This window comes from Nuphar pumila, chromosome 3 (genome assembly GCF_984573655.1).
Source record: "Nuphar pumila chromosome 3, dmNupPumi1.hap1.1, whole genome shotgun sequence".
Lineage (NCBI taxonomy): Eukaryota > Viridiplantae > Streptophyta > Magnoliopsida > Nymphaeales > Nymphaeaceae > Nuphar > Nuphar pumila.
The window spans coordinates 25,869,166-25,894,972 of record NC_143251.1 but is presented as its reverse complement, the minus strand read 5'-3'; the positions used below and the strand labels follow the sequence as shown (position 1 = coordinate 25,894,972).

The following is a 25,807-nucleotide window of genomic DNA, read 5'->3' as shown; positions in this document are numbered from 1 at the left end:
CCAAAAAGACCAGCTAAGCATCATTGGCTTGATCATCCTTTACCTGACCAACTACCTAAAACTATGTAGGCTCATCAAACAATACTTTTTAGCTTGATTCAGGATTTGGCCCAAACTGTTTGGCAGATTCCCATGCATTATGCACCCATTTGCCACTTTGTTCTCAACCGTTCCCACCTTCTGTGGAGGGAAATAATCATTCCCTCCACAATATGGGCGAGACAAGCTACCTTTTTAAAGCTAGGTGTCTCTTTTCCTTCTGCCAAGCTCCCTAAAAACAATGTTCGACTTGCATGTGTCAAGCATATAGCTCGTGTTCGTTCTGAACCAGAATCAAACTCTGATTTTGAGGTGAATTGGCCCTGCTAAAGGTAGAACCTAGTGAATCGAGCGTACTCCTGGACATCTCTTTGATGAGATCTTTCTTATTAGATCACTCACTTTCTATTCACTTATGTGAATGTATAGAAAATTCACCAACTTGTGAATGGATAGAACACAAAAAGTGACTACAGGAGGATTCAAAGTGAACGACTGCTTCACTATGGTCTTCCAAAAATCCATCAAGGCACAGTTATGGAGTCCAGTTCTGAAGGCCTTGTTAAGTCAAGTGAAAGTTCCAAAGGCCTTCAAGTCGACGTGGAGCAGGCGCCACTTGCTTAACAGACCTCCCAGCGCCAATGCGAGTGCACACAAGAAGTGTCTTCCCTCCAACTACGACAAGCGACTTTACATCTGATTTGACTAGCTACCCATCGGTCAGTCAGTCGATCGAGTTCATACTCTATGATAACATTCAGTGATCCCAGCCGATCGACCTGAGTGAGCAGTTATAGGTAGGTGGTCTCTTTTGTGCCGTAAACTTTGCATCTTTGAACTGCTAGTAGTGGAGAGAGAAAGCCTTTCAATGTGATATGTGATGCATATTTCTTTCCCTACATTGAATGAAAAGCCATCTCCTGTAGATGCATCATTCTAGTGCATTTAGACCAATCCGAAGAAGCTCCAAGGATGAAATCTCTCACTACATTAAGATAAATAAAGTCAGTTTGGTGAGCAAGATAGAAGGTTGGTAATTCCACTCGCTCTCGATAATTGGAAGTACAGGGTTGGCAAAGCTACAGGAATGCTATGGCAAAGAAGAAATTGTACTCTGACATTTGATACAAAAGATTGAGATAGGATACAAAAGATTGAGATAGGTAGCGTAAATGACCTCACAACAAACTTTTCTTCGTTCTTCCAAATGGGTCGTCAATTGATTGTGTGCTCGTAAGTACAAGAGCTTTTCTTAGGCAACGTGGACCAGATGCTATAGTTGTGGGCCCTTTCCTTCCCCACCCAACACCCTTGGAATCAACCGTCTTTGAGGTTGACTTGTTCGTGATACCGATTCAAGGTGTTGATGTAGTTTTTGGTATGCAATGGCTTAAGTCACTTGGCCGTGTTGAGTGGGACTTCGGATCGATGCAAATGAGTTGTAGGCACTGAGATCAATAGTCCATATGCTTGCATGCTCAGCCTCCTAAGGAGGTAGATGAGGTGGACACGGCTGGTGTTGTGAGGATTTTTCGGGCAACAGGGTTGGATTGCATGTTTAGTCTTTGCGGTTTGGAAGAATCGGTAGAACCAGTTGTGCACCCGGATATGGCGGTTTTGCTTGGGCAGTTTGAGGACGTTTTTGGTGAGCCCAAGGAGCTTCCTCCCAAGTGATCTCAGGACCACCACATCAACAATATGCCAGGCTAAGGGCCTACCTCGGTCAAACCATGCCGGTACCCATATAGCCAAAATAATGAGATTGAAAAGTTGGTGAGCGAGCAGTAAAGATTAAACTCAATAGAAAGCTGCCATTTCAGTGCCTAAGTGAGATAGTATGATAGTATGGGACGTCACCCATACTCTCTCACCAATACAATACCTTTTGAAAAGGGTAAGCTAAAAAATCATTACCCTTCTCAAAAGAAGTAGCTAACTATTACTTACCCTTTTAAAAAGGGTAAGTACAACAATATAGCACTCTTTGTTAACATAAGGGAAAAAGAAAAGATAACATATTGGTCTTTTCTTCCTCCCTACCAACAACAATAGTAGCTCATGTTGAAAAGAAGGTTTTTTTTGCTTAACAATAGTACCATTGGGTTTTGAACTTGCAACGACCCCAACACAAGTGACGTGCACTAGCTGCTTTTACCAGACAAGCAGAGCGTTGGTTTTGAATCCATGTATTCATTTTGTAAATTTAACCAGTTTGTGCTCAGCTCATTTAACTCGAGTTCGCCATGAATTTAAGTGATCAGCCCAGTTCTTCACAAGAATGAGCTGAGATTTGTCTTCTCGGTTAGTCGGCTTGTTTACCAATCCTACAATTGATAGACAAACAGGTATACCTTATACAAAGAATGAACATAAAACTCACAAGGAGTTTTTTTTTTTTTTTTGAAGGGGGGTGATGGTGTGTGTGTGTGTGTGTGTGTTTTGCACGTCTCCTTGTGCGGGGACGTTGCAGGTTCAAAACCCCAGTGGTACGTTGAATGGTAACTGGTGGAGGTCTGCCTAACCCCAGCTTGCCTTTAAAAAAACAAAAGACTGACTAATTTTAGCCTTTTGGTTGTAAGAAGGGGGAAATGTGAGGACAGGAAAATATCTCCATATTTATTTTGTACTAAGAGTGTAAAATTGGACATAAACTTGATTTTTTGGGTGTCAGGTGAAAATATTATCATTTTCACGATGTGCCACATTCCTGCTAACAGTAGAAACAATGAGTGAGTGCTTGTTTCAGGATCTGCCTTTGGAAAGAGACGCTCTTCCATAAGAAAAATGGCCTCTTTTCTCACTTGGAGTGAAACAAATGCCCTCATGTGAGAAAGAGATAGTGGAATGCAAATGCCTCTTTATGAAAACGATGTCGCAACCCCTCCCCATGGCAAAGCATTTTCTCTTATAGGAGTCCCTTTCATGGGAATGTGCCTTCTCGTGAGAGAATGTGTAACAAAAGGCCCATTAATGCATATGTTTGACATACTCCAACTTTTAACTCCTAGAATTCTTTTTTCCATCATGTGAAACTTGACCAAATTCATGAAGTTCAACCTCATGTCCTTGGCATCATGGAACTTGAGGAGGTTGAAATTGAGGAATGGTAACATCTAGGGGTGTCAACGGGTCGGGTTTGGTTCAGACCCAGGCCTGATTTGATATTATGGTACCGGGTCCAATTGAACTCACCATAAGAGAAACCATACCCGGATCCTGTAAAGATTACATGAACCAGACCCAAACCATACCCAGTAAAATACTATTCTTATCTTTTTTTACATTGAAATCATAACTCGGGTCTGGTATGAAATTTCACAAACCATACCTGGCTCCATATATTAATTGGGTCCTTTGAGTCCAAGCCAGATTCTAATATCGGACCTTCTCATTTACTACCAAACCCTGAGCCTATGGGTTGGGTCCGAGTCAAACCCGACCCATTGACACCTTTAGTCACACCTCATGTAATAGCACAAGGTTGGTGAACTTGTTTCTATTTCAATACCAAACTGCTAACGACATCACAGTTCGTGAACTTGTTCATGTTACAAATGCCAAAACCAGCAACAATCATTAGGGTTCATGAACTTGGACATGCCTCGCATGAAGTCCAATGTCACAAATTTCAGTCTTAGGATCTTCTTGGTGAGGGGAAATCTCAATAGAATAATGTGGAATTACAAACTTAAAAATCAGAAACATTAGCAAAGCATTGCAATCCTAACCATGAAGTTGAACAAGATGCCTGGACACCTGGTTTGGTGTAAGTACACCTAGGTACCATCTACAACATTGCTCGAAATAAAACGTTCAAAAATAAAAAGAGAAAATTAAAATAATTAAAAATCATGATAATTAACACAACTTTATTTGCAATAATTGCATAAAAATTATGATTGTTCCACAATCCACATCATTCCACATTTTCACTTTACATATCTAATAAAAGTAGAAAGCGATGATCATGGTAAGGTAGTACTTGGTTACCATAAATAAAAACTAAAGAGTACTGAATGTCAAACATGTCATCCTAATCTCAATGAAAGGGGAAAAAAGAATGATATTCTTCATTAGAATTCACTAATCACTCATCCGTTCTTCACTTCTTTCCAAATCTCAATCTCTTTTCCATCACTCTTTTCAAACCTAAGTGTCGCTTCAGCATCAGCATGATCATTATCATCACTTGATGCAAGTACATAATTATGTCGTCATTCTTCCTCAACATCAACCTCTTCTTCTTTCGTTTCCTTCCAATCCCACCTTCTTCTTCAAGAGCTATAACCTTGTGTGTGCCCTTAGATTCCCCTTTGTTTTTGCAATTGCTTCATATTCAACCTAGCCAGCAATATATCTAAACACTTTCAAGGAGTGCGATCATACCTTGAAAATGTTTAGATACATTGCTGGCTAGGTTGAATGTGAGTAATTGATTTATCGATTAAATGGTTCTTATGGGATGCGATCATGGTTGGCAAACTCGTCGTGTTAAGCTGTGATTTGGCTGAGTAATCTTGGATCAAGCAACCAATGAGTCAAAAATAAGGTAAAGTTGGTTTTATGAAGACTTGGCCGAGTTTCTACAGGAACTCGTTTGACTCGACCCGAGTCACAAGTTAGCCCATCACCCAGCCAAGTCTTATCAAATCATATCATGTATAAGTTACTTGAGTTTTGACCAAGTAACTTGTTGACTCGCCTTGAGGGTAAAAATTTGTAGGACAGAGACTCGTCCTGGGTTAACCTCAAATAAACATGATGAAAAGGTTACATTTGTCGCTTTTATGTATTTTTTAGCAAATTTAAAATAAAAATTATGCTTTTATTTCATGTTACAAAATGAAACAAGTGTTCAAGGGATATAATTAATGTTATTGGATTGTAAGATCATAATCTCACCACTAAATTTAATGGTCTTCAATTTGAAAATTAACGGTAACAACTTGGATGCCTGTTTGAGCCATTTCTGAAAAACTCAGGCATTTACCTGACTTTTTTGAAGCCACAGGCGGTTAAATATAAAATACCCATAAGTTATAATGGCTATAAGTAAATTACCCTACTCAAAATTTGGTTTTGAACCATAACATATATATGCATGTAGTAGAGACTAAGAGGAAAGCATTCTTAACTAAAGCCCATGAGAGCACTACCTTCCCCACGAGAGATGACCATGGTTTGGCACCTGAGATGGGATGACTATAATTCAAAACCCAAAAGAATGTCTCTTGATGCAAGGTTAAAATGCTAAACTTTTAAGGGTCGTTTGTTTCATGCTCTTTTCTATGAAAGAAGCCCTCTTTTGTAGGAAATAAGACATCTTTCCTACAGAGGGTGAAACAAATATGCCTATGAGAAATATACAATGAGACGCACCAAATAAATGAAAAAAAAAAAACAGCTTTCCTATCAAAATGAGTCATACGTTCTTCCTTGGGAAGCCATTTTCCTCCAAAGTTGCCCTTTCAAAGGAAAGTGGCTTCTCTTAAATGGAAAACATTATCCACAGTGGGAAGGAATAAATCATTTTAAACTGAAGGTCATGCATTCAATATATCACTAAGGTTAAGTTTGGTTATATTTTTGAAAAGTGAAAAATACCGTTCAAATCTCACACAAATGAGATTCACTTTATAAATCTCACTTTTGGGTTTGGTGCCAACTTTCGTTTTATGGCACTTGCTTTTGAGGCTTTGTGCAAAAAATGTCTTATGTTTGATTGATTTTGCGTACTCTTCAAATGAGATTTACTTTCTAAAGTAAAGAAGTGAATCTCATGTGATGGAACCAAACGTACCTTATCTAATAAAAAATGAAGAATTAGTTGTTGACTATTCCTGTTAAGGCTCAAATTTTGGCAAAACATAATGGGGGTACTGGCTTTTTAACCGTTCTACAAAGAACGTTAAGGGTCTTTTACTGATTATTATAAGCAGCCTGAATCTCAAATGATAAAAAGAAATACAGCATTATATTGCTCCGCCACTCTGACTAGGGATGGAAAAAGAAATGAGCAGCTGGTGGCTCGGTTTGTTAATAGCTCGTTCGAACTTGTGAAATAGACTTGAGAGCTTAAGCATAAACAACCAATGTTAGGCTCACTCGTATAGACATAACTATATTTGTGTATATTTTATATTATTAATGAAGATGGCTGAAGTGTTTGGCAGGAAAGCAATAAGTTGAGAGTTCAAAAAATATTGCTTATAAGTTTTATTTTATAAATGAGCTGATTTGAGCTTATCTTAGTAGATTTAGAGTCTAAATTTTGTTGTTTTTAACTTTTTAAAATGTAGTTTTTTTGTAAATTAGCTTGTTCATGATCATCTCGTTTAGCTAGAGCATTTCATGAGCTCAAGCTGGGCTCAACACAAGAAATGAGCCAAGCTTGAACACCCTCTGTTTGGTTGGTTCCGCTTGTTTACCAGCCCTAACCTTGACAAGATTTATGTTGGTTTACATTTCTTGATGTTGATTACTCAGTGCAGACTGGAATTTTAGGAGGATGTCTTTAGCTTGGCCCTTGGAAGGAGAGAGCTCAAAATTATAAAAATTCTACTTCCACTTGAATTCTAAATTTGTTTAAAATATGCTACTCTCTCTAAATTAAAAATTCCTTCTTCCACTTGTTTGAATACTAAATGTGTTTAAAATATATCAATATCGTTAGGAATATGGTATAATGAAGCAAAATGCTTTGTCATAATCCTCCTTCCACTTGTTTGAATTCTAAATGTGTTTAAAATATATTAATATCATCTGGAATATGGTATAATGAAGCAAAACTCTCTCTCTCTCTGTGTGTGTGTGTATCCCCTGAGTTGCCACCATGACCCTTCAACATGTTAAACAGTTCCTAAAGAAACATTGAGAAAACAGAAAACCCACAGATGATGGCAGTCCACTAGTTTAGTTGTTTATTGAAGTTTCATGGGATGGGATTATTGAATATTTTAGTGTCACGCATGCATGCAGGAACAAATCCCTGATCCCCACCTGTCATCAAGGGATCAATCGCCCTGATGGTGGCACCCTCTAATCCACAGACCCCAAGATGTTGCACATTATAAGGTGCAATGCAATTCCTGTTGTTCTGAAAGAAGGAAAAATATATTCTAAGGGATTGATCACCACCACCACCACCACCACGTCCAAGGGATATAAACGGGTTGGATTTGGTTCAGATCTAAGTAATTACTGAATCCAATCTAATCAAATGCTAAAACCAAATCAGGATATAACTAGCTTACTAGCTAATCAGATGCAACAGCTACATGTATTCAGATTCGGATTTGGTTTAGATTCAGATTAGGATGTAATACTTTATAATGAATCTAGACCCAATTATTAATAGGATATCACTGCTGAATCTGACTAAATGGATTCAGATTGGGGGATTGTCTGACTTGAATCCTAAGGGTTTACATTCCTACCTGATGCCATGTCACCTAAACTTAGATAAAAAAGAATATCAGATATCGAACCCTGCCATATGCACTATATGTTAGTTCAAAAATCAGATCAAAGTGTTTCCCAACCGACATCATGACACACAGCAGGATATAAATCAACATGGTAATCAAGATTAACAGTCGATCGAAACAAGAACAGAAAGAAAACATGTCAAGTTCCACAATATACCAAAATTCAGACACATGCAAATGAACAAACAGATGCAAAGAACATAATATAAACGACAGAAATATGTTAATATTATGTAATAGGCTAAGGCGTACGAAAGTACTTCCCTTAGAGAAGATCTTCCCTCACATACGGTGCAAATAGGGTCCAGCGTCCTTCCCCCAGAATATAATAGCCTCAACGATCTGGATCGGTGCACTCCGACAGTAGATCGTCCTTCGAAAACAACCTCTCAGAACCGTTGTAGCAGAAGACCCCTTTCAGGGAAAACGCAGGAGAGAGAGAGCAGCAGGGAGAGAGGAAAACCAAGAGTCAGGCGACTTCCTTTGTGTTCGAAACCTGAGCCCTAACCCTGTTTTATAACCCACGAACGGTTACAAAACGTGGAAGGGACCCGTTACGGAATATGAAGGGTCGTGATCCGTTAACGAAACTATCTGTTATCCATTCTCATAACCCATAATCTGATCCAAATAAAAGATGAAAAATCGGGGCAAAAAGAACATTGAACTCGGATTGGATATGGCCCTAAAGGGCCAATTACCGAAACTCAAACTTGATCCCGAGCCCGACGCGGCGCGGCAGGCGCACACGCGCGTGTTGTAGTCATCTCACTCCCTTGTTCTTTGAAACAATTGTAAGAGCTTCCATGTAGGTTATAAAGCCCACAAAATTCTTGAAACTCTTCAATATGAGACTATTCCACATCATCAAGTCCAAACATACTCCAAAAAAGAGTGGTCCCCATATTTTTCCATTATTTAAATTCCCTTTTTTCCTCTACTTACACCCAATATTCATCCACAAATTCAAAGAATAAAAACAGGAGGAAACTAAGATGCAAGATGAGATAATCTGTAGCAAGACATATCATGCTTTCAGTAATGGTACCTTTCGGTTTGAACCACTATCTTAGTTGACTAACTTTACCCCCACAGGCACAAAGTGAAATGAAGTCTTGAACTTGAATCTTTGGTGTAGGAGTGTCCATTAGCAACAACACGATAAAGGTTCTGGTTGTAATCTTTATGGGCGACGCGTTAAAGGCCATGCGCCCGAATCCTATTCCATGAGTGACTTTAGAAATAACCTAATTTTTTTAACTGCGGCCACATAGTCACACTCACATAAGTGGGCTTCTTGAGAGATGCACTGTTAACATCTCGCCTAGAAGACTTTGAACTCATTCAGAGTTTTCACTCTTCCTTAACTAACAGCTTCAGCACCTTTCCAGAGTAATCAGGGGAAAAGACACATATACATAGTATCACAAAAGAAGGTGTGATCCAGTTCAGCCTACAACTTATTATTACCGCATTGAACCTACTTTTTGGGATCTCCACTCAGATAAGTTGGGTTGCTAGTATAGATGAACTACTGATGAGTTTCAGTCTCATCCCCTCTCTGGATTTCAAGACTAATGACTTATCTAGTCCTTTCGTTAATGGATCAGTTGTGTTCTCTTTGGATCCAACATAGTCTACAATAACCATTAACTGAGACATCAGTTCTCTTACATATTTTATTCTGACTTGGATGTGTCTTCTCTGCTTTTGATTATATTTTGTACTTTTGATCTTTGCGATTATAGCCATATTGTCACAATGCACAGATATGGCAAAAATTAGTTTGCTCATTAAAAGAAGTTTCTTTAAAAGTCACTTTAACCATTCAGCTTTCATTCTTGTGACATCTAAAGCACAGAGTTCAGCCTCAAAAGTAGACCGTGACAAGATGGTTTGCTTTACTGATCTCCAGGCGTCGCCGCCACCCAAGGTGAATACATACCCTATTACACCATAACTTCCAAAGTTCATGGCTATCCAGCTCGCATCACTATATCCCTCAAGAACGGCAGGAAATCTCTTGTAATGCAAACTCAAGGAAATAGTTCCTTTCAGGTACCTAATCACCCTGTCCAATGCCTTCCAATGAGTGTGATTTGGACAACTTGTGTATCTACTTAATTTTGTCACGGAGAACGAAATATCTGGTCTCGGGCAATTTGCAAGATACATCAAACTTCCAATAATCTAAGAATATCTTAATTGCGATATAGGGACACCAGTCATATTCTTATAAATAGGAGTAGAAGAGTCATATGGAGTTGCTACAGATCTTCATTGGTTATAGCCAAATTTCTCAAGTACTTTCTCAACATAATAAGATTGAAAATTAGTTATACCATCAGCTGAACGAGTCAGCTTTAACCCTAAGATCACATTTGCAACACCCATATCCTTCATATCAAATTTACTACTAAGAAATGACTTGATCTCATTCACAATTCTCATATTGGAACCAAACAATAGAATATCATCTATATACAGGCATAAAATGATACATGCATCACTTTTAACTTTGCAATAAACACATTTATCAGATTCATTGACAACAAAGCCAAATGATAAAATAACATTATCAAACTTCTCATGCCATTATTTAGGAACTTGTTTTAGTCCATATAATGACTTAACAAGTCTACAAATTTGTTTTCATTACTAGGAGCCACATAACCCTCAGGTTGATCCATATAGATCTCTTCTTTAAGATCAACATGTAAAAAAGGTAGTCTTCACGTCCATTTGATGGATCGAGAGATCATAAATGAAAGTCAGTGCAATAAGCACCTTAATTGTGCTCATCCGGCTAACCGGAGAATAGGTGCCAAAATAATTTATTCCTTCATTTTGTTTGAACCCCTTGACAACCAGTCTCGCCTTGTATTTATCAATGGATTCATTTGATTTTAACTTCTTCTTAAAGATCCATTTGCACCCAATAGTGGAACTACCACGAAGGAGGTCAACCAGTTCCCAAATACCATTAGAGACAATGAAGTGCATTTCACTCTTTATGGCTTCTTTCCAATGCCTTGCTTTTGGAGAAGCCATTGCATCACGAAAAGTAGGAAGATCATCCTCGATAAGGTAAGTGATATAATCACTTTCCAAATCCTTGGTAATTTGTGATCTCTTGCTTCTTCTTAGTTCAATCACTTTATCAGACTCGATTGATCTAGGGTGGGAATAAGATGGCTCAACCCCCACATCTGTTATCCTTTTCACATGTTCGGGAATAGAACCAGAAGTTGAAGGTATGTCTAAAGAAGAAAGATCCTGAGGTATACCAACTTTCATGAAAAATACATCCTCAAAGAATGTAGCTTCTCGAAGCTCAACAATAGAGTTTACATCTATGTCAGATATCTCAGACTTAATTACTAAGAACTTATAGGCATAGATGTTCTCTATATAACCCAAAAAGACAACATCTACGGTTTTAGGACCCAACTTCTTCCTGTTGTATTATGAGACAAGTACTTTTGTAAGGCACCCCCACATTTTAAGGTATTTCAAGCTAGATTTTCTATTTCTCCAGAGTTCAAAAGAGCTAGTGTCCTTATGCTTCTGAAGAACTCTATTTAGAATATGGCAAGTTGTATTCAGAGCATTCCCCCACATATAGGTAGGTAATCCAGAACTCTCTAGTAGAGTATTAATCATGTCAGTTAGGGTTCTATTCTTTTTTTCTACAATCCCATTACATTGAGAATAATATGGAGCAGTAAACTCATGAACTATGCCAATAAACTTGCAATATTCATCAAGTTTGTTAGAGGTATATTCTCCCCCTCTATTAGACCTCAATCTTTTAAGTTTTCTACTAGTTTGTATTTCTGCTTCATTCTTAAAAATAAGAAATTTATTAAAAACTTCATCTTTTGATTTTAGCATATACACGTAACAGTATTTAGTGTCATCATCTATAACAATGATAAAATATTTTTTATGATTTCTGGTTAACACTTCATTAAACTCACAGATATCTGTGTGTACCAGATCCAATATTTCAAAATCTCTAACAATCGTATGGAATGGTTTCCTACATTGTTTTGCTTGCACACAGATTTCACATTTTTTAGTTTTATCTATGAAATGCTCAGAAATCATCTTTAAGTTCATCATGCATTTTACAGAGTTAAAATTCACACGACTTAATCTATTATGCCACAAATCAGATGATTATATGTTATAAGCAACATTAGACAATGAATCAAAAGAAACATCATTATCTAATTTATTACTGCAAACATTTTCAACACGAAGTTTAAATAAACCATCATCTAAATACCCCTTGCCAATAAAGATTCTAGAATGTAAAATAACAACTTTATTATATTTAAAGTTAAATGCATAACCCACTCTAACTAAACATGAACCACTTAAAATATCCCTTTTAACTACATGCACATGGTGCACTTAGTGTAAAGATAGAACTCGTCACGAAGAAAACTTCAGATCCACGCGTCCAATCCCTAACACCTTTGCAGCCGTTGAATTGCCCATAGTCACGGATCTGCCTGCAACAGCTTGGTATGAGACAAAGACAGACTTATCAGCACAAACGTGCACATTAACCCCAGTGTCAACCAACCACTCAGTTGGCTCATAAACATGATAGATTTGTAGGTTAATAGAAACATACCTAGTACTAGTCCCAATGACCTTAGTCACCATATTGACTTGAGGCGTTCCATCTATGGTCCCATGAGCCTTGGCCTTCTTGGAAGGACATTCCTTAGCTCAGTGCCCAACCTGTCCACAGTTCCAACACGGTTTGTTCTTTGCTTTATTCTGAATTTTGGCCTTAGGTTTAAATTGGTTTTTCATTGCAGATTTCGGTTTTTGTCCCTTGCCTTTAAAAGATCTGGTCATCATGTTCACTTTACGTTATTCAGTTTGCATCACAACCTATTTCTGACTCCTATGCTCTTCTTTAATGGCTATAGCTACCATAAGATCATCCAAGGATATCTTCCTTCTACGGTGCTTGAGAGACATACCAAAGTCTACCCAAGACTTAGGAAATTTTTTCAAGATGGTCATAACTTGAAACTTCTCAAAAAGTTTCATATCAGCCTCAGCCAAACTGTGGAGCAACAACAGAAACTCGTATGTTTGTTAAGTGATCAAACGAATGTATCATGTCATCTATTATGCTAGTAGAACCCTCTTCGATGATCAGATGAATTATACAATCACTGAAAAAGAACTGTTAGCTGTAGTATTTGCCCTAGAGAAGTTTTGGTCGTATTTGTTGGGCACCAAAGTTATCATTTACTCATATCATGCTGCTTTGTGGCATCTGATGAGTAAAAAAGATACCAAACTGTATGTCATTTAGTGGATCCTTCTGCTACAAGAATTTGATCTTGAGATTCAAGATAAGAGTGGATGCGAAAATCTTGTAGCAGACCATCTGTCCAGACCGATTGTGGAGACATCTACTAATCAAGGATAGACTGATGATTTCTTCCCAGATGAGCAACTTCTTCATATTAAGCGTATGCTCTGGTTTGCGGACATCATCAACTACTTGGTGACTGAGGAGTTCCATGTGCATTGGAACAAGAATGAGAGAGATCGTTTTATGGTGCAGGTGAAACATTATTTCTAGGAGGATCCAGAATTGTTTTGATTATGTCCCGACAAGATGATTTGAAAGTGTGTCTCCGAGGAGGAGTTCACGTCCATTCTAGAGTTTTGTCATTCATTGGCCTGTGGAGACCACTTTTGTAGTCGAAAGACCACTGCGAAGGTCCTCTAGTCTGGATTTTGGTGGTTGACATTGCATCGAGATGCTCATAAGTTTTGTAGGAGATGCTTATGATGTCAGCAAAGACAGAGAGTATTTTCAAGCGTGATATTATGCCCATTCTTGTAGTCAAAATTTTTTATGTTTGGGATATCGACTTTATAGGTCCCTTTCTGCCATCATTCGGTTATGTCCATATCTTAGTGGCGGTTGATTATGTGTCCAAGTGGGTCAAGGTCGTGCCCACACGAACCAATGATCACAAAGAGGTGCTTCAATTTATCAAGCACAACATATTTAGTAGGTTCGGTGTCCCGAGAGCTATGATTAGTGACAGAGGTAAGCATTTCAAGAATATGCATGTTGCTTCCTTACTCAGGAAGTATTCGGTCCATCATCAAATTGCTACATCATACCATCCACAGACAAGTGGCCAGGTCGAGGTCTCCAACAGGGAGATCGAATGGATTCTTGAAAAGATAGTCCGGCCAAACCGAAAGGACTAGTCCCAGTGCCTAGACGATGTATTATGGCCATACAGGACTGCTTTCAAGACTTCGATTGGCATGTCCCCTTACTGATTGGTTTTTGGGAATCCATGTCATCTCCATGTTGAGTTGGAGCACAGGGCGTATTGGTGATTAAGAAGTCTAATTTTCATATGGCACAAGCTGACGTGGAGCGCAAGTTGCAGATGAGTGAAACGATGCGTATGAGATCGTCAAAAACTACAAGGCTCGAACTAAGCATTTTCATGATCACCATATTTTGAGGAAACAGTTCAAGCCTGGTCAGAAGGTTTGGCTTTTCAATTCACGACTCCAGCTATTTCTAGGAAAGTTGAAGTCTAGATGGGATGACCAGTTTATAGTCAAGAAAATTTTTCCGCATGGTGCTATTGATATCTTGGACCCACGAACGGGCAACAATTTCAAGGTCAATGGGCAATGGTTGAAGCCCTACATTTCTGAGGCCGTTACTAGTCAGAACATCGAGGTCATTGACCTCGTTGATATGTGAGGCAGTGCACAGTGCATGTATCTTGTACCATTAGTATTTAGGTTGATTTCTTTTATAGTTTTTCATAGTCTTTTGCATATTTCTTTCTGTCTTGATTTCTGAGCATATATGATAGATCATGTATACATTTCATTTTTTTTATATGATTTATGAGTTACATGTGACAGGATAGATTCCATAGCACGGATCAGGTGACTTCTACTCCTTTCCTTACATGTCTTTTGTTTCATAATGTGCATTCATCTAGTTTCATGTAAGCATGAAGGAGTGCCAGTGAGAACAGTGTCATTCAAGCATGGGGGGGGGTAGTTTGTACACCCAAATTTTTTTCTTTCTGTCCATGTATTTACATTGATGAAAACTCACAAAAATTAGGCTTTTAAGGAAGGAGTCTTAACCTATATGAATGCTTTACATAATCTAACATTTTTAGAGAATTTTTAAGCCCCACGAAAAAAAAATCTGCCACTAATCTAGAAAAATGGGGTCGCTTGTGTGGATTTGAAAGAAAAGATGATAGATGCATGATAGAGTTTTATTTTGAATCACAAGTATGAATATGCACGGTTTATTTTTTAAAACTAGGCAAATGAACATTGAAAATAAGTGCTCAAAAGGTGAAAATGAGCATATGTTTAGTTGTTTGATCTCTTTGTATTTTTCAGTAACTGGGCTCAGACATAAGTTGAAATATTTGATTCCCATGTCAAAAAAGATAACGAAGAAAATCAGTTTTTTGTCTAAATTGATATATATGGCCTATTTGGTTCGAGCAAGTAGAGACCGAGAGGTGTTTACACTCAGTGCCCTAAAGCCATCTGGTTTGGGAGCGACCGACCCGAGAGCCCGTTACATGGACTTTATAGAGTGACTAAGGGATGTTGACATTGCATATGCAAAGAAGAAAGTTATACGTAAAACTATAAAATTTGAAAGTCTAATGACTCGAGCAATTAAATCCAAGGGATACTTTGTATCTGGTGACCTAAGGTCGTCTAGTCTGAGAGTCACTGACTCAAAGCTCGTTAAACGGGTCACAAAAACTGGAATTTTGATATAGTTCTCAACAAAAAGAAAGAAAAAGTGTGAAAAAATTGAAAATCTGAAAAAAAGAAAAAGAAAGAAAATCAAGAGCATAAAGATAAAGTTCACTGCTTAGGAATAATTTTTGAGAAACCTATGCAAAAAACATATGAGTGAGGATAAATAAACAATGGCACGTGTGTATTGGATTTGCTAAGAATAAAACATAAATGATTATGGTTTTTTTTAGAAAAGTAAAAGAAAAAGTTTTACTCTATAGTGGCAGGTAAAAGGCTCTAATTATGTTTTGAAAGTGTAGTGACACAAAATATTCGTGAAAACAAACAACTTAATTGCCTAATATTTCGTGAAATTGAAATCCTTATGTATACATGGCAAGGATGGTTGTGGGTAACATCACTACAAACCCTCACGAGACCTTACTCATCCACTGGGGTAACCCAAGGGTTTAAAAGGGTGTGTTGCATACGCTAAATGCAACCGTGATTCTTACAAAAGTGAGTTAGGTTTTTGTTTTGTTAGTTTACTTTTGTTTTATTTAGGGTCAATTTGCTCAAGGACTAACAAACGATAAGCATGAGGGAATTTAATCTGCACAATCCATCGAAAAAAAACATTAAAAACTCATTCTTATCAATATTTTTGAAAAACTGCTTTAAAATCAAAATAAAGCTAAAATCACCAATATCCAAGTCTTCCCAACGTTTTTCAGTATTTAAAGAACATGTAGCATAGTGAAATTGTACTCTTCAGGCCACTGAATCGAACGTTGGGTTGTGATCTGCATTAGCACATGGTTCGATCGTTCGACCTGTGTATGATCTTGCGATTTTACAAAGCACTACCTGTATTGGATAATCGAGAAAATACAATGATCTGAAAACACGTTGTACTGTGTGATTTACAGATCACGTAATTTTCCAGCTAATGCTAAATGTATAACATAGATCATGCATAGCACATTTTTTTGGGACCGATCAACCAAACTGATCGGCTGGCATTGTGTGATCTTAATACATGCTGGGTTCAACACAGTGCTTGTCTTCCAAAACACACAGCGCTTGTACCATATCATACCAAGCCAACACGACATGCATGAATCGCAATCAATTGTGATAGACGCTAGTTGTTCACGGCCCGCGTAATTAAAAATGTGCTGCAGTTTCTCAATCGTTCATTTTAATTCTTATTCACGTTAGGTAGTACTTTGTTTGATATTTGTGTCTTTTAAAAAATGTAGTTAGTTTAAATTCATGTTTGCATTGATTAGTTAGTTTGTTTTACTTATTTCCCAGTTAATTAGTTAGTTTTTTTATTGTTTCAAGTAAGTTAGGTTGTTACATAGTTGTTATTTAGTTTGTTAGTTAGTTACATGTTAATTAGTTTGTTAAAGTTTGTTAGATTAGTTTGTTGTCTTGTTTTCTGGATCAAACTAACCTTAGATTTTGACATAGTTTTCTTGGTTTTTGTTTTGTCATTTTGTTTTGCAGGAAAACGGTTGTGCGTGCAAAAGGCCCTCAAAAGTACCCCCTCAAGAGCCCTCTAAGGTCCCCAAAAAGTCTCCTGAAAAGGCTCTTCGAGCCCCTCAGAATAAAAGATTAGTAGCTTTTATAAGCCTGATGGTTAAAAGAGAAGTAGTGAAGATCAAAGGGACTAGAGCTCAAGCAATTGAAAACCTTTTTTCTTTTCTTTTAGATTAGGTTTATTTATTTCATTAATTTGGGTTTGTAATAAGGTCATTTATTATTCTTTTTTAGCCCTCTGCAAGAGGGTAATTTATTGTAATAGCTAGTTACTTTTACTTATTTATTTTTAAAGGCAATAAAGTTTGTCATCCTGTGAAATACAAAGTTTCTTCTCTCATTTCCTGAGTTCGACCCAAATCTCACCCTAGTGTGAGCCAATTTTTATTATTTGGTATCAGGCTTTCACAAAATATTTTTATCAAAAATATCTCTTTAAAAATCTATTTCATAAAACTTACACAGAATGTATGAGAATATAAGTGTTCTTTTATTGTGGTTTAGGAGATCATGTTTGACATGATTTTAGATAGCGAAATATGAAGTATTTTTTGTAAGTACATGTATGCATATGCATGATTGAATTGAATATTGCGTGATTGCTATGACTGCATGGTTAAAATTGAATGTTTGTACAAATGTTGCATGTGATGTATGCAATAAATGTATTATGCATATGAATTTTGAATTGAATGATTCATGCATAGGGACATGAATGGATCGTGACGTAATATAAATCACAGAATATTTGTTTGAATCATGCATGTGGCATGGACTGTTGAATCATGCATAAAGGCATGAGAGAGTTATCATTTGAGATAATGGCACTTAAATATGACCTATCACTTAATAATAAAGATAACCCTACTATGACCATGGGTCCAATTCAAGCGCCAATGAAGTCAGGCTCTCAAAGATGGAAGTGTTTGTCCCGATCTCAAACGAGATGTTCGGATTTGTCCTAATATTTTGTCTTCCTTGGAGAGAAAATGTGATACAAATCTCATGGGATAATTTGAAAGTTGAAGGATTACGTGTGCCCCGTCCCCCACCCCACAGAGGTATGGGGGAGAGACCTACAAGGTAAGGCCAAAGCTCTAGATAGTAAGGAAAAATGTTTCTTTTTTTTTAGCTTGGGCGGCGTACGCAAGCGTAGGCTGATAATGAGAACTTTGTGTCCATCTTCCAATCATTGCATTGTATGATTGACAACCAGAGATAGACCCAATTAAGCTATAGAAGGAAAAATAAAATACATAAAATAATAAATACTCATATAATTGTTTTTAGGCAGCTATACTCTCTTTTGTACCAAATGAGTCTAAATAAATAAAAGAAATAATGCATTAGATTTTTAGAATCACTGCAATCATGTGCATAAACATATAGATATAGACATATAGAGTTTTCTAATGTTTATATATGTCATTGCATATGAATTTATATGTGAATGAAAAATTCATGTTTAAGGTTAACTGGTTGACCTTTTGCTTCAAGTCACGAACTTGATATTTTTGCATGTGAGGTGTTTGTATGTGTGAGACACACGGGAATGATCGAGTTAGAGCATATTCCCTATTTGTTTAAATGCTAAAGTGCATTGACTGTCTTAAGAACATACATAATGATTTGATAAATGTAAGAAACCATAGCATAGTCATGAGTTAGACATGTGTATGCGTTTTTTGAGAAAAGAATGTGAATGCTTACATTTTTATAGACTATTATGTCTTATTCACTTGAAAAGCATGCGAGTATCAAGTCCGCTGGAATGGTCGAATGAGATTTTGACATGTTTGTCATATACAACTTTATAAATATATATGTTATGCGAATGTTTATTGTTGTGAATTCTCTTGATCATCATTTTATAAATGATAGAAATCGCACTTTGGTTATACTATTACAAACTTGATTTGTATTCTTCAAGTTTGGTTTTAAGTTTTCTAGAGGCATGTAGTTAATGGCCTACAACATTACAGATATTATCCTAAAGGACTGAGCGAGAGACAGGTTGTTACGCACTTGAAAACACCACTCTTACTATGATTCCTGGGAGATCTAAACATTTTGATTTTGATAAACTTGTAAACAATTAAACTTTGTGATTCTGGATCTTTAAAGAACTTGTAAATATTTTGGAATGAGAATCCTTATAAATGTTATCTTTTTTTTTACGCAACAATTGTGTGTATGATTGCAAATCTTAAATTTTTACGCTAACTCCTCAATTGTCTTAAACCTTAAATAAATGTCGTCTTCTACATTTTCATATATGACATCACTTATAGTAATAACCTCAATCGGGTTATTTCTAAGGTTGGTTCCGCACTTGCGCTCAGGCGTAGATGAACTCATTGACTCATTACTCATGAGACTCGGATAAAACTTTATAACAAATGAAAATTTTTTATTCTCGAAATGTTGAGTTTTAGGGAAAGTTTTAACAAGGATTTTTTTTGGCACGTTACAAGATGTTTGCATACTAGAGGGCAAAAGCAGAGTTTTCAACTTCATTTATGCAGGTGGGCAGCAGTTGAATAAAGACATGTAGAAAGGCCTACATCATAGGTTACTATAAACTAGCTGTAATCTAATTGTGGGGACACCCCTAAGTCTATTCAAGAGCTAGTGAGATCTCATGTTATGGAAGAATGTTCATGTGATTCACACAACAGCCAAAATCATGCTACAAATGGAAGATCACTATATTCAAGAAGAAAATTGAGGACAAGAGTAACCAGAAAATAAGAAGCAACCTCGTCAACTTACATGATTCCTCTAGGAACAGTTATAATTATTTCAGTTAAAGAAAAAGTAGAAATGAAGACATCATACTATGGCTATCATTATTTAATTACAGCAACCTTCAACGAGGGTACCTTCAACGAGGGTAAAAGAAACAGAGACTCGTGTATCATGCTGAAAATGCATCTGAAGCAATAAATTCGTGAAATAAGTACTAATCAAGTCACTGAGGTGAAGGAGTCATCCTAGGAGAAAATGCAAAACACCTTATAGTTTGAAAGGAAAACATGAAACTTGCTCAGTCGTGAATTTTGGGGCAGTTTCCTTATCCATAAAGGAAAAGGAAATGCATACTGCAATAAAAGATTTTTTTATCACCAGAAAGAATAAGAAGAAATGAGAACAGTGGAGCATTCAAGATGAGAGAGACCAGCAAAGGTTCTACCATAAGCTAATTTTAAAGAATGACTGCCAGAAAGAAGATAAAAAATGCTCTTATTCAGACAGTCTGCAAATAATAAATCTATGCAACCGGGCTGACTGTCAAGAATCATGGAAAACTGACCACTGTCGCCTACAATATCCTGCTATGAACTCGGGAAACACTGTTCATCACAAAAAATAAAAAGTTCTATCCTCATTTAATCTCCGTGCTTAAAGTAGCCCTCTCCAATATGCATCTCGGTACCTTGCAAATTCAAATAAAAGTTGTCCCAACAAGTTTTATTTGGAGTTTACTGAACTACTTACAATACCCAATCCTCTGCCTCAGATGAATCTAAGATGTGAAATAACAGCCAGGAGTATGTATGATCCCTCAACTATAATCCATGATGACAAAAACAATTAAAACGAGCTCAATCATTTAGTAATAATCCCTTTGGTGCATTCGGAATTTAAAGTAAACCAGGAAAGAGGTGGAGAGAATGAAGGCATCAATCAAAACTTGAAGACGGAACAGTGAACAGGTTCCAGCTGAAAAGCCTATGCACTCAAGATCACTAAAGGGCACCATGAAACTCAATAACTCGGCAAGAATGCCTACTCAAAAGTGATAAGCATCTTACATAATTCAATATGGGTGTTTCACATTGCAGTTAGAAAGCCATGCCAAAGGCCATTAGTCTACTCATATCAAAGAAATTGCGCCACAATTCGGTCGGCAATGCCAAGAAGTTCAGCAAAGTTACAGGGATCGATCAAACAAGCTCAAAGATGCTCGCTTAATCCACACTCGAGATTCACAATCTCAAAACAAGACGATAACTCATTACTGTTACAAATTTACAACTACCATGTATCAAGCCCAACAAAAGAGAGAAAAACAAGAATTACACAATGGGAACAAAAACCCAACTAAATATTTATTCACACTGAGGGAGCCAGCCAATCAATCAAATTGCACAAAGTCGGTCCAATCACACGATCCAAATACACCAGAAGCAACAGAGGAATTGCACACGACATGACTCGTTATTTTTCCAAACTAATGGCTCTGATAAAAATGCTTGATCCCCGGATCCCAATAGCAGAAAAAATAAACATTTTTGAAAAACAGACAATTAAGAACAAAAAAGAAGAGAAAAACTTACGCGCTGGAAAATCCTCCACCTTCCAAGTTCTTCACAGGAACCCACAAATACGCTTCATATATAACAAGGAACACAAATCATCACCACCACCATTCTCAAGAAGACCAGGGGAAACTAATCCCTCCACCTTGTCAACGTGGGTCCTCCTCCCTCCGTCCGGTGAAGGGGGAGCCGGAGAAGGAAGCAAGGAGGTTCAGGTGGCCCTGCCCGAGAGGGAGGTAGTTCCCAAGCCGGGCAGCGGACGCCTCGCCAATCAAGGGCGCCGGAGCTGGGAACGAGGCGAAGCAGCCAGATCTCGCTCCGGCGGTCGCCTGCGTAGCAACGAGCTCCGGGGAGGCGAAGCTCCAGAGCTGCCCAGACTCTGGCCGGGCAGGGAAGGGGAGGAAGGCCGAGGAAGCGGTGGCAGGGTCGTCATCGGAGCGGAGACGCTTGCCGAGGATGAAGGCCTGAGGGGGCAAAGAACCGAACTTCTGGTCAAGGGAGGCCGGGGTGGCGGAGGAGGAGGGGCTCCGGACGGCGACGACCGAGGTGGAGAAGCTGGCGGGGGTGGTTCCGGTGCCGGTGGCGGCGATGATGGCGGGTTCGGCCTGGCGGAGGAGCCACTCGATGGTCTGGCCGTCAGATTTGTGACCGAGCTCGCGGGTGAGCTGGAAGACGCGGGCGGCGCAGATGACAGACATGCGGATGCGACGCCCGCGGCCGTCGACCTTGCTGTGCCGGTCCTTCGAAGGCGGCTTCTTCGCCGGCTGGGATGGCGTCGGGACGGGAGCCAGAGCGGTGGAGGAGGAGGAGGGGGTTGTGGCGGTGGTGGACCGCTGCTGATCTTGTTGGTGGTTGGGGTGAGATAGCTTTGGGCCTCCTCCTCCGCTGGTGGTGGTGCTCGTGGTGGTTCCCCCACCGTCCGTAGACATCGAACACACAGAGAGAGAAGAGAGAGAGAACTAATGAAATCTTTCCTGGGTATGTATCCAACTGGAGAGAGAGAGAGAGGCGGAACTGTTGAAATCTTTCCTTGTATTGAAGGGTTTTGTGTATGCGCGTGTGCTGTGGAGGGAGAGAAGAGTAGGAGGTACCGATGTGATGATTTGAGAGAGAGGGTCACATGGTGGAATTGGGACCACACCCTCTTGACATAAGGCAAGGATGTAGGCTTTCAGTCACACATAACACGCACTCTCTCTTACCTGGCGTTTTATGTACTTAACTTTTCCTTCCTACTCTCCAATCAATGGCTTTCTAACGAGGCAAACTTTTAGAAGTGAAAAAAGAAAAAATTATAAAAGAAATTACATTCGAGAACCCAAACAAAATCTCCATATCGTTTGTGTGATATGAGAACATCGAGCGAAAAATACTTGAGAGAAGTAATAACACTGTACATTTTAATCTGTAATTGTTTGTTGAGACATATCAACAAACAATTGGTGAGCCGCCTCTTTATGCCTCAGAGGAGATTTTGATGAGACGCATATTTAGAAAGGAAGGCACACGTACACTGTGATAATTGAGGTGTACTACGCAATACCCCAATTTTGTTTCCTACCTCAATGCTATCAGTATCAACCAAGCGCCTGTTTTCAGATTGAACATCACTCCACCCATCTGAAAAATAGCCAAAATTCCACAATCCTCACGTACCATCAAGCGAAACCTCACAAACGCACCCATTCACATCAGTTTGAGGCGTCTTTGGAGAACTCTTCCTCATCCATTTAACGAAAGTGGACAAGGACCTTAAGGATTGTCCTACAACAGGAAGAAAACAGAGAAAAAGGAAGAACATCTACATTATCTTTGCTGCAATTGTAGAAAACTAGTGTGGAACAAGAGTGCTTGGTCATATGGAGAGGTGGGGTTTAGGTATTTTGCTCGTTGGAGGAATAGCATCAGCATGAAAACTAGAGAAAGTAAGCAGTATTTTGAGAGAGAGAGAGAGAGAGACTGGCATATGAAAATGTTCTCCCCGGCTGTCAGTCATATGAAAAATCTTTTCACCTCCGGAGGTGGAGAAATTTCTCACATGAAAGCGTTTTGGAAATTTTTTCCTATGAAAATTTTTCTCTGTTGAAATAATCACATAATTGGTACCTTTTCTTTTCCATCCACATTCTTCCCATCTTTTTCCCACCTCCATATGTGCCCCTCTTTCTCTACCGTCTCTCCACACAGTATATATGATGATAGTTAACCAAGTTAAAAAATGGTTCAAGATAATTTCACGTGGAAATACATAAGAGAACACTCGGGTTGGATAATTGGATCCTTTAACCGGTCTCAGTTTAGATGGTAATCCGTAATCCCACTCGACCTTGGTGATCTGTGGATTCGAACAGGCATTGGCATCGGGAGAGCACGAGTTGGATCATCTAAAGCAACCTCTATTTCTTTCAAGTGCACATGCATTGAGTTTATCCATGGTCCCCTACAACCTTACTAGATCCAGGCGTACAACAAATTTGGATCAGACAGACCCCACTGGATCAAGACTACCACATCCGCTAAGTATGATTGGTTTTATAGATTAGACTCAAAGTCAGGCTTGCTGAAGATCCAACCATGGTAACAAATCATATTATATGGATTTTCTCCTCAAGAAGAAAACTCCGCAACAAATTAACCCTTTTTAAACTGAATTAAACAAACATGGCAACATGTTTGTTTATGATCATAAATTTTTGTCAATTGAATGCTGTGGTCGGACTTGGTTGTGTCTAGCTGGATTTGGTTCGCATAAAAGTTTTGTGTAATCAGATCTTACAGTGTCAGCTTTTTTATTGAAGGCATGGCATCTTATGTGATTTGAAATCACATGTGATTTGAAATCACATGTGATTGGAAATCATATGATTCTAAACCACAGGGTGCCCAATGTGAATTTCAATCATATGAAAAGTAGAATGGCCCCAATGTTATTTCAAATCTCACTGCCTCACTTTTACATTTGCTTGCACCCGGGACATGGGGCAAATGAGAATAGTTCTCTCGCAATGAACGTGAGAAAACAAGAGAATCGTTCTCTTACAACAATTCTCACTTTTCTTTTTACGACAAGGAAGTCTCGCAGAAGTGAAAAATACCCTGGGTGGGGGGGGGGGGGGCTCATGATCACCCTGCCTTGTGTGGCTCACCTCTGAAACCTACTGACACGCAGGTCAGTGGAGTTTGATCTGCTGGCCACGCGGGCAACCCTTCCGTGGTGTGAGAACAATTCGCGCCAAGCAAACATGTAATGCCTGCGATTTGTAGTAATTATTAAATCGTTATTTATACCATAAATTGATGAAATTAAAAATTTATCTAATTTTCAACTTGAGATTGAAATTATAAATTGAATTGAGTCACTAGTTTAAATAGAATTTAATTAGGCATGAAATTGAAATTTAATCACACAGGAATTTAATCTAATTTGATAAAAATTTAAGATAATTTTGGATCCTCATTAGGATGTGAGTTTTATTAATTAAATATAGATATGGATTTGATATGGTTTACTTTTAGTAGATTGGATCTTAATTGGATTTGAAATCCAGTAAAAAAATCTAATAAAATATTCAATTAAGGATAAATCATGGATTTTAATTAAAAATAAAATTTATATTGATTATCGGCATGGAGTCCAATGGGCTGGACGTCCATTGTGGACCCCACATATGGTCAGGTCGCTTGGAAAAAAATATAAAATATTAAATAATAACAAAATAAAGAGATAAAGAACGAAAAAAGAAAATCAAGGTTTTTAAATTTATAAAAGATAAAGTAAGGTAGAAGACCAAATAAATTGGACTCTTGAGAGGTCTATCCACGAGGGGGCGTCCTCCATAGTGGGCCCTCTTGTGTGGACTTTAATATGAAGTCAAATTAAGCATATGTGTTATATATATTAAAGATGAAAGATGAAATAGTTTATAATATATAATAATTAAATAGTTGAAAAAAAAATAGGGATTTAAGAATTTAGTTTTTTTTAAGATAAAAGGTTAAGAGTTTGTTTAGGTTTAGGAATCTAAAGCATGTGAAAGAGAGGCTCATGACCCCCCTTGTTACATATTCTAAGAAAAAAATAAGAGGAAAAAAAAAAAGAAAGAGAACTTATTGTGTTCCTTTCTTATTCCTCACATCTCCTTCTTCCTTCTAACCCTAAAAGTAGTTCAGACCTCCATTAGAGACATGTAACTACCTTTGTGAATGTCTAAATCAGCCCAGAACGATGTACGCATAGATAAAAAAAATGAGACTTTCATGGTGTTTGATTTTGGAATGCATTAGTATGCACTCTTTTTTATCCAGAGCATGGATCTATATATAATCTATACCTAGAATGTCTATGGCTATTAGATCTGCATGAAAAAGAGTTTTGAAAACCCAAAACGGTGTTTTGGAATATTGGTTTTGAGAAAATGATTTGAAAAAGGCTAGTTTCAAAACCCTAAAAAGCAAAAATCATATGAATATTTAGATATGTATTTTATTTGTTTGTTTAGCATGTATAATTAATATAGAAGAACATTTTTTAGTATTTCTTCATAGATCTTGATGCTGTAAATTTGGTTCTTGCATAGATCTTGGTTAAAGATACATAAAAATCATTTTGAAGAAGGT

At 37.9% G+C, this 25,807-nt stretch overlaps 1 pseudogene; it reads right to left on the bottom strand.

Annotated features, from left to right (window-relative positions):
* Positions 1-20,752: 20,752 nt before the first annotated feature.
* Positions 20,753-22,516, bottom strand: LOC149842354 (transcription factor TCP7 pseudogene; annotated as a pseudogene).
* Positions 22,517-25,807: the final 3,291 nt, after the last annotated feature.